Below are 17,337 nucleotides of genomic sequence, written 5' to 3' on the forward strand. Positions count from 1 at the left end.
TCTTTATGTAGCCTGCCTGAAGGCTCAGGTTCAAATTTACAGCCTACCCCCGGCAAGTATGTAAGACTTCCTTGCAAGAATTTTGTCTCTCTTATTTTCACTGTGTTTTTCCTTAAACTCATTTTATTCACCTATTTTAAATTTAGTTTATCTTATTGTATTGAATGCATTTTTGTCTCTTTGTATTTTGTTTGTTTGCTTTTTTAATAAACCAACTTAAATTCTTTTAAGAAAAAAAAAACAACAGGGTATAAAGAAATAAAAATAAAGACCAGTGAGTTCATGTAACACCTTTCAGTTTTTTAAAAAATTCCCCAGGCCTTAATTTCATACCTTTTCCTCCTCTGATCTCAACATCAGTCCATCACTGTCTAGTGTCATAATCCCTTCTGGAATTTTTTTTTTAAGGAATTTGACCATTATATTAAAAGTAAGGTGTTAATAGCTGATCCCTACAGCTGCTACTTCCTAGAAATGTGAATTTAGCTAAATTATTTAATCTTTTTCATTTGTAAGAAGAGTCATAATATTTATTTTGTCTGAAGGTTGTGAAGATTATGTGAAATACTGTTTGTAAAGTATCTAGTACCTTATTTGACACATGGTAAGCCTTTTGTTTAAAACAATCTCATAAGTGGAAAGTGCACTGGACTCGGAATATAACGTCTCTGCTTTTTCACTCATTAGCTTATGACTTTGGGCAAATAAATTTTACTTTGAACCACATTTTAATCATATGTAATTTTATGGCATGGCTTAGAGAATCCTTACGGTTCTGGCTTTACTATTATTCTTGGAATCTAAGGCTGGCCCTAAGTAACCTGTGAGAGTGTGCCCCCATTCTGTCCTCCCTAGAAATGGCATGGATATATTCACCTGGGCAAAGAAACCTCTGGGGAAAAGGGATCCAGATCTGAAGCAGGGAAACAAAACGGTCCATCGTGCTGGTCTTTATATTCTTCACTGGTGCTGATTATGATATTTGCAAGTGTAGTAGGGTCTTCTGGTATACCATGAATTGCTAGTGATTATAGTCCTGAGTTCAAGTGGATTTCAAAATACATGCCATTATGGTTGCTGCTCTCTGTAGTGAAATGGTGTGTAACCCAGTCGTTTGGTGAATACACGGAGAGGTAGCAGTGGAACAAAGGGAGCTACTGTTGCTGGTCAATGACCCTGTTGGCCAATGACCACATTTGGTTCAGTCATGGAGGCAATCAAAACAAGTGTCTGTGTCCAAGATATGGTTTCTATTCAGGAACTAATGGGCAATAGGAGATCTCCAAAGCAAGAGGGAACTCATTTATCAAGAAGAGAAATAGAGTTTGTAATAGATAATGTAGAAGAATCATCTACACTGAAATGAAGCTACACTCTTAACAATTCAAGGTGCAGGGGAGCTTTGTGGTTAAGAGCACAGAATTCTTTAGTGTGTGGTTTTGACCAAGTTACTTAATCTCTCAAAGCCTCAGTTTCCTCATATCTCAGAAGAATATTGATACCTCATATGGTTGTTCTAAAGAGATAATATAAGTGCCAAGATATGTTACTGATGAGTAACTATTATTATTAAAACTATAAGTACTATTACAAACCTCAAATTCACACTGGACTTCAAGGTTTTGCTACCCCTAATCTAATAAACTATACACACTACAAGAATAAATGTTAAAAACAAACCATTAGGTGATCCAGTGGTTTGTTGGAGTATAGTGCATATGCAGAGAAAAAAATTCTAATAAATGTTTGAATCAGTGTACCATGTCCATTAGTTTTTGTCTCTGGGATCTCACTTTAAAAAGGTCGCCATCTACTTTTGCTTTTGGTTGATTTCATTCTGTGTGTATAAGTTGGGATTATAAAGTAAAGACACTAGTTTCCATGAACTTCCCCCACTACTCTATAATCCCGTTTTTTCTACTTCTTTTGAAGCTTTCATCTCCTGCCTTTGTGTGGGGTAAATGTAAATTAGCTCAGCTTGTTTTAAGGAAGCGTTATGACCCTGAATCCTGAAAACTTTTTATTTTGTAACATAACTTTAAAAATGGTAAAAAAACTAACCCAGAAGAAAGTGAGTGGTAAGAGACTGTGGTACTACTGTTACAAAAACAGAGAAACCACTGAAAACTAGTCTGGTTTGGGTTCAAGTATTTTTGTTTCCGTGAGCTTTAACTTTTGCTTGGTCCACTGAAAATTCAGAGAAATTTTGAGATTCTAAGTGGTAACAATGTGTGGTAGTTACAGCCTCAGAACAGAGCACCTGGGAGTGGTGGTTTTCTTGTGTATCACTGTTTGAATCTTTCAGAAGAGAAGTGAAATTCTATAATCCAAGTTTCATTGATTTATTTAATTTTGACCCTCATTTTTATGTGCAATCTCTCCTATGTCAAGTCACATGCTGGTCCATTTGGATTTGAAAGTTTATAGATAATTTTGCAGGCAGTGTTTTCATAGAAAAGAAATTAGAACTGAAAACTAGGATTCTGGCTGCCTGGCACTTAAAAATCATGATACCCTTAATTCAGTTTTTAAAATATGTTCCATATTTATTTATTGATTATTGAATTAATGCACTAGTTTTTATAAGTAATTTCTCTGCATTATTTTTTTATTTAAAAACTTTTGAGTTGTGGTTACAAAACAGAAGGTAAAATTTGCCATCTTAACCATTTTGAGTGTACAGTTCTGTAGTGTTAAGCACATTCACACTGTTGTGCAACAGAGTTCCAGAACTTTTTCATCTTGCAAAACCAAAACTCTAGACCCGTTAAATAATTACTCCCCATCTCCTCCTCCCCAACCCCGATCAGTTCAGTTTTGAAGTGGGGTATGTATATGTTTTGTGATTAGGTCATTTAGGTGAATTGCAAACTGTAGGGTACTGTGTGCTTACTTGAAAGTATGGACAAGAGGCAAGCATGAGTGTTCTTAGTGGGTACTGCTATCTCAGAGCCTTCATTTACTTAATTGAAAGTGTTTAAATAATGCTCAGGGTCCTGGCTGGGAAATGAACATCATGGAAGAGGTTTAAGTGAAAGAAAGAACGAGTGAGGTTCTGACACCCTGGTACAGATCTCCTCCACTTACTTAAAAAGTCAAGCTGATGAGATCAAGTCATCTCATTGGCTATCTACCATCACTACCTTCATAGCTACCATGTACTAACATGATGGGTGAAATATGGCAAGATAATAATGATGATGATGGTGTTGATGTGACGGTGATCATGAGAATAGTGATCACTTAGATTCATGGATGTTCCATCTTCTATCAGGTCTCTTGCCTGATAATGTTCCAAAGTTTGGAAACTGTGTTTGATGATACTCCTTTAGCCTCCACAAGGTTAAATTCATAGACCTCATGACCTAGAGTCACTTAAGACTTGGTTCTAGCGTGTTTCAGGTACGTTTTACATTAAACAAGTTTTTATGAGTCAATCTGGGAATTTAATTATCATTTATAAACTTGTTCCCTTGCTAAAAATGTATTTTGAGTCCAAAACAAATAAATTAAAAATTTTAAGGAAATGATCCTTTAAAGTAGGAAATTATCTCAACTTGTTCTTGTAATTCTATATCAGCATTTAATAAAATATTTTAATTTGGTTTTGGAATAAAAGCGATAGCTTAATTTTAATAATGGAGAACAGTAGGATACCTAAAAAATGAACAGTATTGCATATAAGTTCTTTGAATTAATTAAATACAAAGTCATTTATATTTAGTTATTTGACTTTGAAATATAGGGTAAGTTTTTAAACTTTGAATGTTTTAATGATGTTTTTCTTATTTTGATGTTAACGTGAATTTTTACATCTCTCAACTCACATATTTTGGCTACTCTTGGCTAATCCTGAGTGGTAGGGAGAGCTAACCTAAAATTAAAAGTGTGTTTCAAACAATCTACAAATTAGTTGATCCAAGCACAGATAATCAAGTACAGATGGTATTAGTACTACTTAGGTAGTGATGGGCTACAGGAAAATAGAATGAGAGGAATATGCAGTTTGGGTGAGCTATTTAACTGAATCTGGGTGGCAATATGCTTCTGAGAGTTTTTTAAGATCTTTCCAGTGGTGGAGTATATAGAGATAACTCCAGTATTAATTATAACGTTGGCATATGAAAAAAACCCATATGCTACATCTCTTACCTCATTCATTGCTTGTACTGATGAGCTGATTTGGTCTCTAATCCTGGGTTCTTTTCCTTTCTTGAAGCCCCATCTGATTCCCTCTCTCTTCGTTGATAGGGACACCCTTTCTGGTTGGAGGAAGACCATTTTTAAGACAAAGGAATATGGGTGGCTGCACTCCTCTGCTAGGACCTACACCAGAGTTAATATGGTGAGTGCACTCTGACCAGACTGTCATCTACAACTTGGGGACATTAACCAATATGGAAAGTGTCCAGGGATATGTAGAAATGACACCAGATTAGAACCCTAGGGGCCTTGTGGATAGGTTTAAGGAAACAATAATAATTTCATCAGTATTTACCAACAGTTGAATGTTTTCCATGTGCCAGGTTGCTGTATGTATCATCTTGTTTAACCTTTACAAAACCTTATAAGGTAAATCTTCTGACTAATCCCATTCTGAGATTAAAAAAACCCCAGAGATTTAGAGAAGTTAAATCATGTTCCTCAAGCTTATGCAGGTGGTAAAAGATCTTGGATTCACCCAAAGATTGCCAGACCCAAACACAAATATGTCAGTTATCCTGCTAGTGTTGCTACAGTGGTGGTGGGGATTTGAAACTTGGTTGCTGAACTTTGGGTGACCATTTTGCCTAGTTATTGCCAATTAGTTAAGTTTGAAGTCCTTTACAAAGTTCTCCTTTGTTCTGCTTCCTTCCTCTTTTTTACGTCTGGTTATTTTCTTTGCTCTTCTCATATCACTCTCAGATTGGACACAAAGGTCATGATTCCTGCTCATTCTTTTCCCTCACTGCAAAACCTGGATTAATTAAGACAGAGGAGCCAGAAATATGGTGACCAGTTTCTCTTCCTGTGCACTTTAGCCCAGCTATCAGGATGAATTTAGATTAGGCATACTCAAGGATATACATGAGTAATAACTATAAGCTTTCTCATAGATAACTGTATTGGGTGTGTTTAAATGTACAACTCTGTTTTTCTATTATTATGTGATATTTCATGTTGACTTGTCAAACTGAAAAATACCCATATTGATTTTGCAGAAAGCTTCACATGTGAGATAAATGCACTCAAAGACTCCTCACAAGTAGCTCTTTGGAGCTTCAGATGTGAAATGGATCATTCCTCAATCTGTAATAGACCCTTCTGTGAAGCTCTTCAATCAAACCTGAGAATTCAAGGTGAAATTGAGGGGAGGATGGGAAACCCCTACAGGGGGATTTGAGTAAAGCGGCTGAGCGAAAACCTGGGGTACTTGCTGAGTCTTTTCTTCATTTCTTTTCTTGAGCATAGGAAGACTGTCAATCACTGTGTGACCTTACATGCTGTATGTGTGTAATGCCTGGGTACAACGAGACAAGCTGTAGAGGACTCCCTCTACACATGCACCTTTGATTTCTTTCCATTTGTCGTTTTTTCCTGACAACCTTCAGGTTATTTTTAAAGTGGTTATTTTATACAGATTTATTATTTTATTATTAGAGTTTCTCTTTCCATGAAATTATTTATATTGTTATAGTTGATAGGATGATTTTTTTTAATCTTTTGAGAAAAGCATTAATAATCTTTTAAGAAAGTTAGTGATGTATGATAACTAGTTAGAAAGAATTGTCGTATTTTGTTAAGTGATGATCCTGGTAAGTACATCTTATTTAGAACTCATGTTTGTAGATCATGTAATGACTTTTAATTAGTTTGTTCCCAGTAAAGCAATAAGACAGATTTACCCCTACTAAGGGAAACAGTATTCTTCTGAAATTAGTTTTTATGTCACATTTTTTTATTTATTTGGGGGCACATTTTCAATTGGATATTTCTAGGTTAAGTAAAAGAAACTCTAGAATTTTCAATGGGCTATTTATTTAGTTTGGGGGAGCTGTGAATCCTGACACCAAACTGAGTAATAAGAACTATGCTTTGGAATTTATGCTCAAATATAGAATATGTTTGATAATAGTTTTTTGTGCTGCAGCTGCTGTGAAATGATTGCTCTCCCATATCTGTGTCATAGCTTTTCTAAGCCACAGAGACGGTGTTGTTTGTAAAGCTCGAATATTAGTATAATCTTAAGAGCAGCATATTAATTGCCCGGGAGGTTTACATATTTGTTCTACACACGTGATTAAGGATCACGGCATCTTTTACAGCATAATTTTAGAGATGGAGAAAATGACTATTGTTAATACTTGCTACTCTCAGTTTCCTCTACAGCAATGCCCTTACACCTTTCTTTTTCAGGCATTTTGTAGCATCCTAAACAGAAGGATATTGAAGGGAGCTGATTCTGCTTTGATCCTTGTGCTTGTTGTCAAAGCGCTTGGGATTGAAGAGACTGTTGGCTACAATTGACTGTGACAATTAGGAGATGATCAGAGCCCTAGAGTGGAGCACTTAAAGGGTAATTTACATGTCAGTTTGTCGAATAAAAAAAAAAAAGATATTCAGCTAAGATTTTTTTCCCTTCAGAGCCTTGTAAACTGCAATTTGTGCTCTGGTAAGAAAAACCTGGCAGAGGAGTTAGGATAGCCATTACCATTTGAAAAGAAGCAATCATAAGGCCGCTGCTGAGCCCTTTGTCCACTAAAAATGCTGATTTGCAGGCAGTGAGTGAAAAAGTGGAACCGTCACTAAATAAAACGTAGAGTTAGGTAACTACCTCCCCCCCCCCTTGGTGACTTTCTAATGTTGGTTAAAGGTGCTTTTTAAAAAACATATCTTAAGTCCTACACTTACTATCATTATAACATTGTTATTGGTCATGAATGTTCTTTCCTAAAAAAAATAATAAAAGGATGCATTGAGGAAGTGGTAGGTGGAACACGCGCCAACAGTCATTTGAAAGGCTAGAGCTGGCTATCAGTGGAATCTTATTCTTTTCCCTTTTGTACACCATCACAATTTTCTAGTCATCCTTTGCGCTATTTTCCCCCTACTGTATCAGGGTGCTCCTAGGTTTTTCCATTTTTTATTTATACTCCAATTTTAAAGTAGGAACTGTATTTCTAACCTTTGCATATTTAGCCTATTTGGGTGTATTTGGCTAAAAAATAATGTAGCTTCAGTCCATGATTTGCTATCCACATGTGGTCATTTCTATACTTTTCTATTAGGTAATCCATATAAACAAGTAAACAAAAATAGCTAGAAAGCTAAAAAAAAATAATTGACGGTAAATATATGCTGCTCCATTTAACTGTCAAATAGAATTTTAAAAATTAGTTCAGAACCATTTTTGTCTCCCCTCACCCACTGGAAATCATTAATAATAAAAAATAATAACATAGTTGCAAGATTTTCATTTGGATAATTGTCTGAAGAAAAAAGTTAATCTATCAACATAAGCATCCTATCCAGACATTTAAATTTGGTGTGTGTATTTAATTCAGATACGTATTAACTTTCGATGGCAGATACATTTTATATTCCATTTTTTGGATACTCGGCTATGGTGAAGGGCATTTGCAGAAAGGCAGCAGAGGGTTAGGAATGAGTTTGTCTTTATTCTAAAACATTAGCCTTTATTGATGAGAGCTAGGAACGTGCATGTCCTTCAAAAGCCAGAGTTTCCAGCAGCCAACTGCTGTTCTGGACACTGTATGTTGAGTTTTAAGGCTGCCCTTCCATTAAAGACGTTCACTACTTTCAAATAAGAGGGCTTTATTTCTCTTCATTTAGTCCAATACCTTAACAACAACACTTCTTTTTTTCCCCCCAAAAGATGCCTTACAAAAGGAGTCACATTATACTTTTTGGAGTTTATGAAAATCACAATAGTCAATGTGGAGACAGGTTGAAAGAAGTCAGTAATTCAGAGGCAGATGTGGGGTCTCCTGTCTGCTTTGCAAGGAAGACCCTGAGCTTTTTTGTAAAGTTTTTCAACTCTCTAGTTTTCCTGTGTGCATGGCTCCCCTTGCAAAGAAGAACACACAGCAAGAAAAAAAAAAAAAAGTGAATAAGTGCATAGGTTATTAAGTACAAAAAGGATAATGAGAGAGGGAGTCAGAGAAGGGCTGGGTTTCCGTAGCATGTGTCTGGAGAAGGCAGGCAATGGTAAATTTGTATCAAAAATCAGGCACAGCAGGAGGTGTTCATCTCCCAGGTAATGGGTAAATGATGAGCAGATGAGCCATCCTTATATTGATGTAAGTATTTTGTTCCAGCCAGTCACAATTAACTTTGATTTGTTTTTAACTTTCCTCTTATAGGTTTGCATTTAAAACACTCTTGGAGCACTAATTGTATAAAATTCTGGTAACTGCACATTTTCTTTTTAGAGAGGTAATGAGTGAATGAATGAAAAGGTAGGGATTATTTGCCATTCTAAGCGGGGATTGTCAGAACATTTCTACTTGACTGAAATTGTTTTGGAAGGTGAGCTGGAACAAGAATCTTGCAACTAAAATGAAATGACTCTGCATGTGGTTCTTGGGTGTTTCTCTTCATCAAAGAATTCCGCAGAACTGCTGAATTACAAGTTGATTTAAATTTTATTTATGAGAGAATATTTAGGTGAATCCAAAGAAAACATTTTAGAGTATGCATATTTGACTCTTAACAAGTAAATAGGAGTCTTTGAGAGCTCATTTGGAACTATTTGAAATGAGTTTTCCTAACACCAACATGGTGTTTTTTTCAATATACAAATTGCCATGTTCTGACAAAATAAATTATTGAAATGCTTTGAAAAGTTTTTGGAAATGTACCCAAGGAAACAATATGTAAATTGTTTGAGTTAATACACATGTCAATTTATCAAAATGCTGCCACTGATGTAGAGAATGTACTTGAGGACACTGGGAGGGGGAAGGGTAAACTGGGACGAAGCCAGAGAGTGTCATGGACTTATATATACTACCAAATGTAAAATAGATAGCTAGTGGGAAGCAGCCGCATAGCACAGGGAGATCAGCTCAGTACTTTGTGACCGCCTAGAGGGGTGGGATAGGGAGGGTGGGAGGGAGATGCAAGAGGGAGGAAATATGGGGATATGTGTATATGTATAGCTGATTCAGTTTGTTATAAAGCAGAAACTAACACACCATTGTAAAGCAATTATACTCCAATAAAGATGTTAAAAAAAAAAAGCGGAAAAGAAAATGCTGCCACTGAAAAGTCCTAGAACCTTTAGCATAACATTCCAGAACATTTACTGTCTTGTTTAAAGGTGCAGCTCTTTCTTTGTACTTGTTTGAAGGTGGCAATAGAGTTACCAGGTTTAGCAAATAAAATTAAAGAATTCCTAGTTAAATTTGAATTTCTGATGAACAGTGAATCATTTTTCAGCATAAATAGGTCCCACCACTCTCTGCATTTTATTTGGCAACCCAAGATGGCACTCTGATTAGACAGACATTGCAACCATGCATTGAATAGACAATTTAATTATTTATAAAATATAAAATGTCATTTAGAAATCATTTTACCTTTCACTATCAGAATAGGGCAACAAACTTGCCCCTTTAAATAGAAACCACAGGACTTTTAAACTCATCAATGCTGAGTTTAATATTCCCTGTCATTTTCCTAGGGCAAGCTGTGACTTGTCATTTCGAGCATATAGTCATTTCTGTCTGACTAATACCATGGAGACTTCCGAGAAGGTGGCTGAGGCGTCTGGCTTACCTACAGTGATCAGCTCTACAGAGAACTGAATGATGCAGTGGGGACATATATTTGCGAAGCCACATCTTTTCTTTTGTGGTAGGATTGTGACTGCATATACACGTACTTATGTTACTGACCTTCCCAAGTTGGTGCCCATCTAGATCCTTCTGCCTGGTGTCAAACAAGCCAATAGAATGAGACTAAGTTTGGTTCAGAAGCAAAGGAAAGCTTTATTCTTGGATCAGAGAATGGAGAGGCGCGAGCTCCCGCTCTAGAGCCTCAGGCTTTCCCTATCAGGTCGTGGGTGGGGCTGCTTTCCAGGCTTCTCGTCCGCGGGAGGGGAGGGCGTTGAGTTCTCCTGGGGCGCGCAGCTGTGCCGCTCACGCTCCAGATGGCAGTGCCGGGCGCAGCGTCTCTTCACACGGCCCTCTGCCGCCATCTTGAATTGAGTGTTGGGCTCCGCGTCTGCACACAATCTTGAGCTGAGGCGTCCAGTGCGGCCATTTTGGTCTAGGAACTCTGGTCTGAAGCGCCGGGCGCAAGGCCTCTGCACACAGCCGCCTGTGAGCAAGTGAAACGACCAAGGACAAAGAAAAAAAAGAAAGGTTAGGCTTTATTTTATTATCCTCTGTTTTTATTTCTGGGTGACACATATGTATGTAAATATGTATATATGACCAAGTTTGAAACTCTTGTAATTCTGATCCTGGTAGCATCTTCTGGGAAGGGAAAGATTCAATGCACTTTTTTTTTTTTTTGCGGTACGCGGGCCTCTCACTGTTGTGGCCTCTCCCGTTGCGGAGCACAGGCTCCGGACGCGCAGGCTCAGCGGCCATGGCTCACGGGCCCAGCCGCTCCGCGGCATGTGGGATCTTCCCGGACCGGGGCACGAACCCGTGTCCCCTGCATCGGCAGGCGGACTCTCAACCACTGTGCCACCAGGGAAGCCCTCAATGCACTTTTATTTCATTTAACTTTGTTCACCGTGACGTAGTTGCCATGAAAATAGCCAGGTGGGAACTTTACTCAGTGCTCTGTGGTGACCTAAATGGGAAGGAAATCTAAAACAGCATGGATATATGTATATGTATAACTGCTTCACTTTGCTGTACAGCAAGAAACTAACACAACATTGTAAAGCAACTATATTCCAATAAAAATTAATAATAAATTAAAAAAACGAAGATAAAACTTCCAGAAAATGAGATATCTGATTTATCTTTGGGGCCAGCATTTATTTTTGCTAGTATCATTTCTGTCGTAGTTCAGGCTTCTGTGACAAACTTCCATAGACTGTGTGGTTTATAAACAACAGACATTTATTTCTCACAGTTCTGGAGGCTGGGGGTCTGAGATCAGAGCGCCAGCATTGCCAGGTTTTGGTGACAACCCGCTTGCAGGCTGGCAAGGGGCCATCTTCTTCCTGTGTCCTTGCATTTTAGAAGGTGGAGAATTCTGGTCTCTTCAGTCCCTAATAAAGGTACTAATAATCCCATTCGTGAGGATGCAACCCTCAGGATACAATCACCTCCCAAAAGTTCTGCCTCCTAATATCCTCACATCGGGGATTAGTATTTCAACATACGAATTTTGGGGGGACACAAACATTCAGTCCATAACAATTTCTCACTGTCTTGATGCTTTTTATGGTCTGTCAGAAAGACTATTTGTAGCAGAAAAGTTTGGAGCCCTGTTTCTTATCCTCCTAAGGCCCCTTCTAATTTCAATTATAGCTTCAGTGGACAGCTCCTCACAAGCCCAGGCCTCCAGAACATTTTTTGAGTCTTCCCAGTTTCTGCCTCAGAGCCTTCTCCAGAACTGCAGAAGCATGCTGGATGTTTCCTCAAGCTTAGCATGGAAACGTGGGGGAGTTAACACCCTCAAGGGCAGCTCACAGCCGATGGGAGGCAGAAGTCTGTGGAAAAAAGTTCCAGCTTCCTGTCTTTTAGACAGGCAGTTCTGAGAGGCACTCAGCATGCTTCTCAGAGGTCCCATCTTCAATAGCAGGATCTTATATTCCCTCATGGCACATTATTTGGCTTTTCCCTCAAGCCTGCTTCATCCTCTCCATTTCCTCATCATTTCTAGGGATAACTAATATGCATCCATTCCTTGTTTCAAGGTCTGCTTTCAGAAGAACTCTAGCTAAGACACCTCTGATGCTCCTTTCCTCCCAGCCACCAGTTCTCTCCTTGCTCTAGGTTCAGATATTTTGCTTCCTTAGGTTACATCAAGGCTTCCTTTTCTTATTTTCAGAGGAAGAGAGTTCTGCCACTGTACCTACCTCGAAAACTGTCATATCGGTTACCGAGCACACACGCACATTTAACTCACCAGAACTCTCCTTTACAATAAAAACCAGTTTTTATCAAACACCCACTACATGTGAGGGCATATGCTAAGGGATTCTTGAATACTGTTTCATTTAGTCCTCAGCATGTTACTGAGAAAGAATCAGTATTTCTATTTCACAAATGAAGAAACTGAGGTACGGAAAAAAATTAAGGGATTTCTTTCAAGACCACAAAGAAGCTAGTAAGTGGTAGAATAAGCACTGTGTTCTGATCTATCTGACTCCAAGGCCCATTCTTTTTTTTTTTTTGGCCACGCCGTGCGGCTTGTGGGATCTTAGTTCCCTGACCAGGGATTGAACCCGGGCCCTCGGCAGTGAAAGCACTGAGTCCTAACCACTGAACCACCAGGGAACTCCCCTTTTTTCTTTTTTTAAAAAATAAATTTATTTATTTATTTGTTTTTGGCTGTGTTGGGTCTTCGTTGCTGTGCACGGGCTTTCTCTAGTTGGCGGTGAGTGGGGGCTACTCTTCGTTGCAGTGCACAGGCTTCTCATTGCCGTGGCTTCTTTTGTTGCGGAGCACGGGCTCTAGGCGCACAGGCTTCAGTAGTTGTGGCACGTGGGCTCAGTAGTTGTGGCTCGCAGGCTCTAGAGCTCAGGCTCAGTAGTTGTGGCGCATGGGCTTAGTTGCTCTGCGGCATGTGGGATCTTCCCAGGCCAGGGCTCGAACCCGTGTCCCCTGCATTGGCAGGCGGATTCTTAACCACTGCGCCACCAGGGAAACTCCCCTTTTTTCTTTTAATTGAGGTTTAATTTACTTACAACATTCTATTAGTTTCATTTCATTAGATCATTTCAGGGAAATGATCACCATAAAAAATCTAGTCACTATCAGTCACCATATAAAGTTACAAAAAGTTTTTTTATGATGAGAATTTTCAAGATCTACTCTCTCAGGAACCTTTGAATATGCAGTACAATACCATTGACTGTAGTCACCATGGTACATGCCACATCTCCATGACTTATTCATTTCACAACTGGAAGTCTGTACCTCCCAACTTCCTTCACCCAGTTTTCCCACCTCCAACAACCCTCCCACCTGGTAGTCTCTACTGTTTTCCATATCTTCAGGGTTTGTTTTGTTTTGTTTGTTCATTTGCTTTATATTTTATATTCCACATAAAAGTGAGATCATACAGTATTTGTCTTTCTCTGTTTGACTTATTTCACTTAGTATAATGCCCTCAAGTTCCATTCACATTATTGCAATGACAAGATTTCATTCTTTTTTTATGGCAGAGTAGTATTCCAGTGTGTGTGTGTGTGTGTGTGTGTGTGTGTGTGTGTGTGTGTGTGTAGCCCACATCTTCTTTATCCATTCATCCTTTGAAGGATTCTTAGGTTGTTTCCATATCTTGGCTATTGTAAATAAAGCTGCAATGAGTGAATACACCTTTTCTACTTTAAGTAATGATGCAGTGACTATAGGGGTGCTTATGTCTTTTCCAATTAGTGTTTTTGTGTTCTTTGGATAAATACCCGGAAGGGGAATTGTTGTATTGTGTCATAATTCTATTTTTATATTTATATTCCCTTTATACCTACTTTATTGAGAGTTTTTATCATAAATGGATGTTGAATATTGCTGAATGCTTTTTTCTGCATCTATTGAGATGGTCATATAATTTTTATCCTTCATTTTGTTAATACGGTGTATCACTTTGATTTGCTAATATTGAGCCATCCTTGCATCCTGAAATAAATCCCACTTGATCATGGTGTATGATCCATTTAGTGTATTGTTGAATTTGGTTTGCTAATATTTTGTTGAGGATTTCTGCATCTATGTTCATCAGGGATATTGGCCTTTAATTTTCTTTTTTTCCCCCTTTTTTTGTGGTGTTTTTGTCTGGTTTTTATGTCAGGGTAATGATAGCTTCATAAAATGAGTTTGGAAGTGTTCCCTCCTCTTCAATTTCTTGTAAGAGTTTGAGAAGGATAGGTATTAAATCTTTAAGTGCTTGGTAGAATTCACCAGTAAAGGCATCTGGTCCTGGACTTTTGTTTTTTGGGAGGTTTTTAATTACTGATTCAACCTCCTTACTAGAAATTGGTCTATTCAGATTTACTATTTCTTCCTTATTCAGTTTTGGAATATTCTAGGAATTTATTCCTTTTTTTCTAGGTTGTCCAGTTTGTTGGTGTATAATTGTTCATAGTAGTCTCTTGTGACCCTTTGTATTTCTGTGATATCAGTTGTAATTTCTCCTCTTTCTTTTCTGATTTTATTTATTTGAGCCCTCTCTCTTTTTTCTTGGTGAGTTTAGCTAGAGTTTTGCCAATTTTGTTTACCTTTTCAAAGATCATTTCTGTTGTCTTTTTAGTCTCGATCTCATTTATTTCTGCTCTGAGCTTTGTTTTTCCTTCCTTCTACTAAATTTGTGCTTTGTTTATTCTTTTATTTCTAGTTCCTTTAGGTGGAAAATTAGATTGTTTATTTGAGATTTTTTTTTTTTTGTTTCTTGAGGTAGGCCTGTATTGCTATGAACTTTCTTCTTTGAACTGCTTTTGCTGCATCCCATAGCATTTGGTAAGTTGTATTTGCATTTCCATTTGTCTCAAGTATTTTTTTAAAAATTCTCAATTTCTTCATTGACCCATTGTTTTTATGGTAGCCTGTTGTTTAATCTCCACATATTTGTGATTTTTTTCCAGTTTTCTTCTTGTAATTGATTTCTAGTTTTATATCATTGTGGTCAGAAAAGATGCTTGATGTGTTTTTAATCTTCTTGAACTTATTGAGACTTGTCTTGTGGCCTGGAGAATGATCTACCCTGGAGAATGTTCCATGTGCATTTGAGAAGAATTTGTATTCTGCTGCTTTTGGATGGAATGTTCTGCATATATCTGTTTCTGTGTATAACCAGGCCTGTCTGGTCTAATGTATTGTTTAAGGCTGATATTTCCTTATTGATTTTTTTTTGTTTTGTTTTGTGCGGTACACGGGCCTCTCACTGTTGTGGCCTCTCCCGTTGTGGAGCACAGGCTCCGGATGCGCAGGATCAGCGTCCATGGCTCATGGACCCAGCCGCTCTGTGGCATGTGGGATCTTCCCGGACCGGGGCACGAACCCGTGTCCCCTGCATCGGCAGGCGGACTCTTAAACACTGCGCCACCAGGGAAGCCCCCTTATTGATTTTTTATTTGCATGATCAATTCATTGATTTAAGTAGGATATTAAAGTCCTCTGCTATTACTGTATTCCTGTCAATTTCTCCCTTTAGGGCTCTTAATATTTGCTTTATATATTTAGGTACTCCTATGTTGGGTGAATACATATTTACAATTGTTATATCCTCTTGTTGAATTGAACCTTTTATCATTATATAATGCCCTTCTTTGTCATTTATTACAGACTTTGTTTTAAGATCTATTTTATCTAAGTATAGCTACTGCAGCTTTCTTTTGGTTTCCATTTGCATGGAAAATCTTTGTCTATTTCTTCATTTTCAGTCTGTGTTCTTATATCTGAAATGAGTCTCTTGTGGGCAGCATATAGATGGGTCTTTTTAAAAATAATCCATTCAGCCACTCTATGTCTTTTGAATAGAGAATTTAGTCCATTTGCATTTAAAGTGATTATTGATAGGTATGTACTTATTGCCATTTTGTTAATTGTGTTCTGGCTGTTTTGTATTTCCTCTCTATTCCTTTCTTCTTCTCTTGCTATTTTCCTTTGTGGTTTGATGACTTTCTTTAGTGTTATGCTTAGATATTTTTCTTAATATCTATTGTGTATCTATTTTAGTTTTCTGCTTTGTGGTTACGATGAGGTTCACATATAACTGCTTATATATATAACAGTCCCTTTTAAGTTGGTAGCAACTTAAGTTTGAACGAATTCTAAAACTCTACACTTTTACCAACCCCCTCCACGTTTTATGTTTTTGATGTTACATTTTACATCTTTTTATTTTGTGTATCCCTTAACTGATTATTTTAGTTATTTTTAATCCTTTTGTTTTTAACCTCCATACTAGCTTTGTAAACGCTTAATCTACTACCTTTATGATATGTTTACCTTTGCTAGTGAGATTTACACTTTCATATGTTTTCTTATTAATAATTAATGCCCTCTATTTTCAGCTTAAAGAAGTCCCTTTAGCATTTCGTATAAGGGCAGTTTAGTGGTGATGAACTCCTTTAGCTTTTGCTTGTCTGGAAAACTCTTTATCTCTTCTTCAATTCTGCACTATAACCTCGACATGTAGAGTGTTCCTGGTTGGAGTTTATTCCCTTTCAGTATTTTGAATATATCATGTCACTCCCTTCTGGCCTGCAGAGTTTCTACTGAAAAATCTTGTGATAGTCTTATGGTGATTCCCTTATATGTAACATTCTTTTTCTCTTGTTGCTTTTAAGTTTCTCTTCTTATATTTAACTTCTGACATTTTAATTGTAATGTGTCTTGGTATGGATCATTTTAGGTTCATCTATTTTTAGAATTTTCTTGGATTCCTGGATCTGGATGTCAGTTTTCCTACCTAGGTTAGGGATGTTTTCAGTCATTATTTCTTCACAGTTTTCTGCCCCTTTTCCTCACTTCTCCTTCTGGAACTCCTATAACACAAATGTTATTTCACTTGATTTTGTCCCATAGGTCTCTTAAGATATCTTCACTTTGTAAAATTCTTTTTTTCTTTTTGTTACTCTGTTGGGTGAGTTCCACTGCCTTGTGTTCTGGGTCACTGATTCTTTCTGTTGCTTCATCTAGTCTGCTGTTGAACCTCTCCAGTGTATTTTTCAGGTTAGTTATTATACTCTTCAGCTCTGTGACTTCTATTTGGTACTTTCTGTATCTTTGCTGAAGTTCTTACTGTGTTCATCCATTCTTCTCCCAAGTTTCATGAGCCTTTTTATGACCATTACTGTATACTCTTTAATATGTAAATTACTTATCTCCATTTCATTAAGGTTTTTTCCTTAGGTTTTATCTTGTTCTTTCATTTGGAAAATATTCCTCTGTTTCCTCATTTTGGTTGACTCTGGTTTGTTTCTATGTATTAGTTAAAACAGCTATCTCTCCCAGTCTTGAAGGAGTGGCCTTGTGGAGATGAAACTTATCTTTCAACCTTGCCCTAGCTCTTGGTTGTCTTTTGAACCTTTGTGATTGTCTGAGTAGCCTGATTTGTTTTTGATAGGTCCCAGTTGTTGAAGGTGTGCCAAGACCTGTCCGTGTTCCAAAAAGAGGAATCCCAGTCAGCACCTAGTTTCAGGCT

At 37.6% G+C, this 17,337-nt stretch overlaps 1 protein-coding gene across 32 annotated transcripts in view; it reads left to right on the plus strand.

The window, feature by feature from the left end:
* LOC307187576 (uncharacterized protein) overlaps window positions 1-17,337 on the plus strand; it is a 791,299-nt gene that overhangs the window by 40,306 nt on the left and 733,656 nt on the right. For 27 of the 32 annotated variants that reach the window (XM_079923801.1, XM_079923799.1, XM_079923785.1 and 24 more), the window contains 4 exons: window positions 4,252-4,345; window positions 5,202-5,339; window positions 6,397-6,556; window positions 9,686-9,858. The gene's annotated coding sequence lies outside the window, so the exon portion shown is untranslated. Of the gene's footprint in view, window positions 1-4,251; window positions 4,346-5,201; window positions 5,340-6,396; window positions 6,557-9,685; window positions 9,859-9,900; window positions 10,368-17,337 lie in introns of those variants that run through there. The other 5 variants (XR_013828646.1, XR_013828647.1, XR_013828648.1 and 2 more) reach the window with 2 other exon arrangements.

Source organism: Stenella coeruleoalba (genome assembly GCF_951394435.1).
Source record: "Stenella coeruleoalba genome assembly, chromosome: 6".
Classification (NCBI taxonomy): domain Eukaryota; kingdom Metazoa; phylum Chordata; class Mammalia; order Artiodactyla; family Delphinidae; genus Stenella; species Stenella coeruleoalba.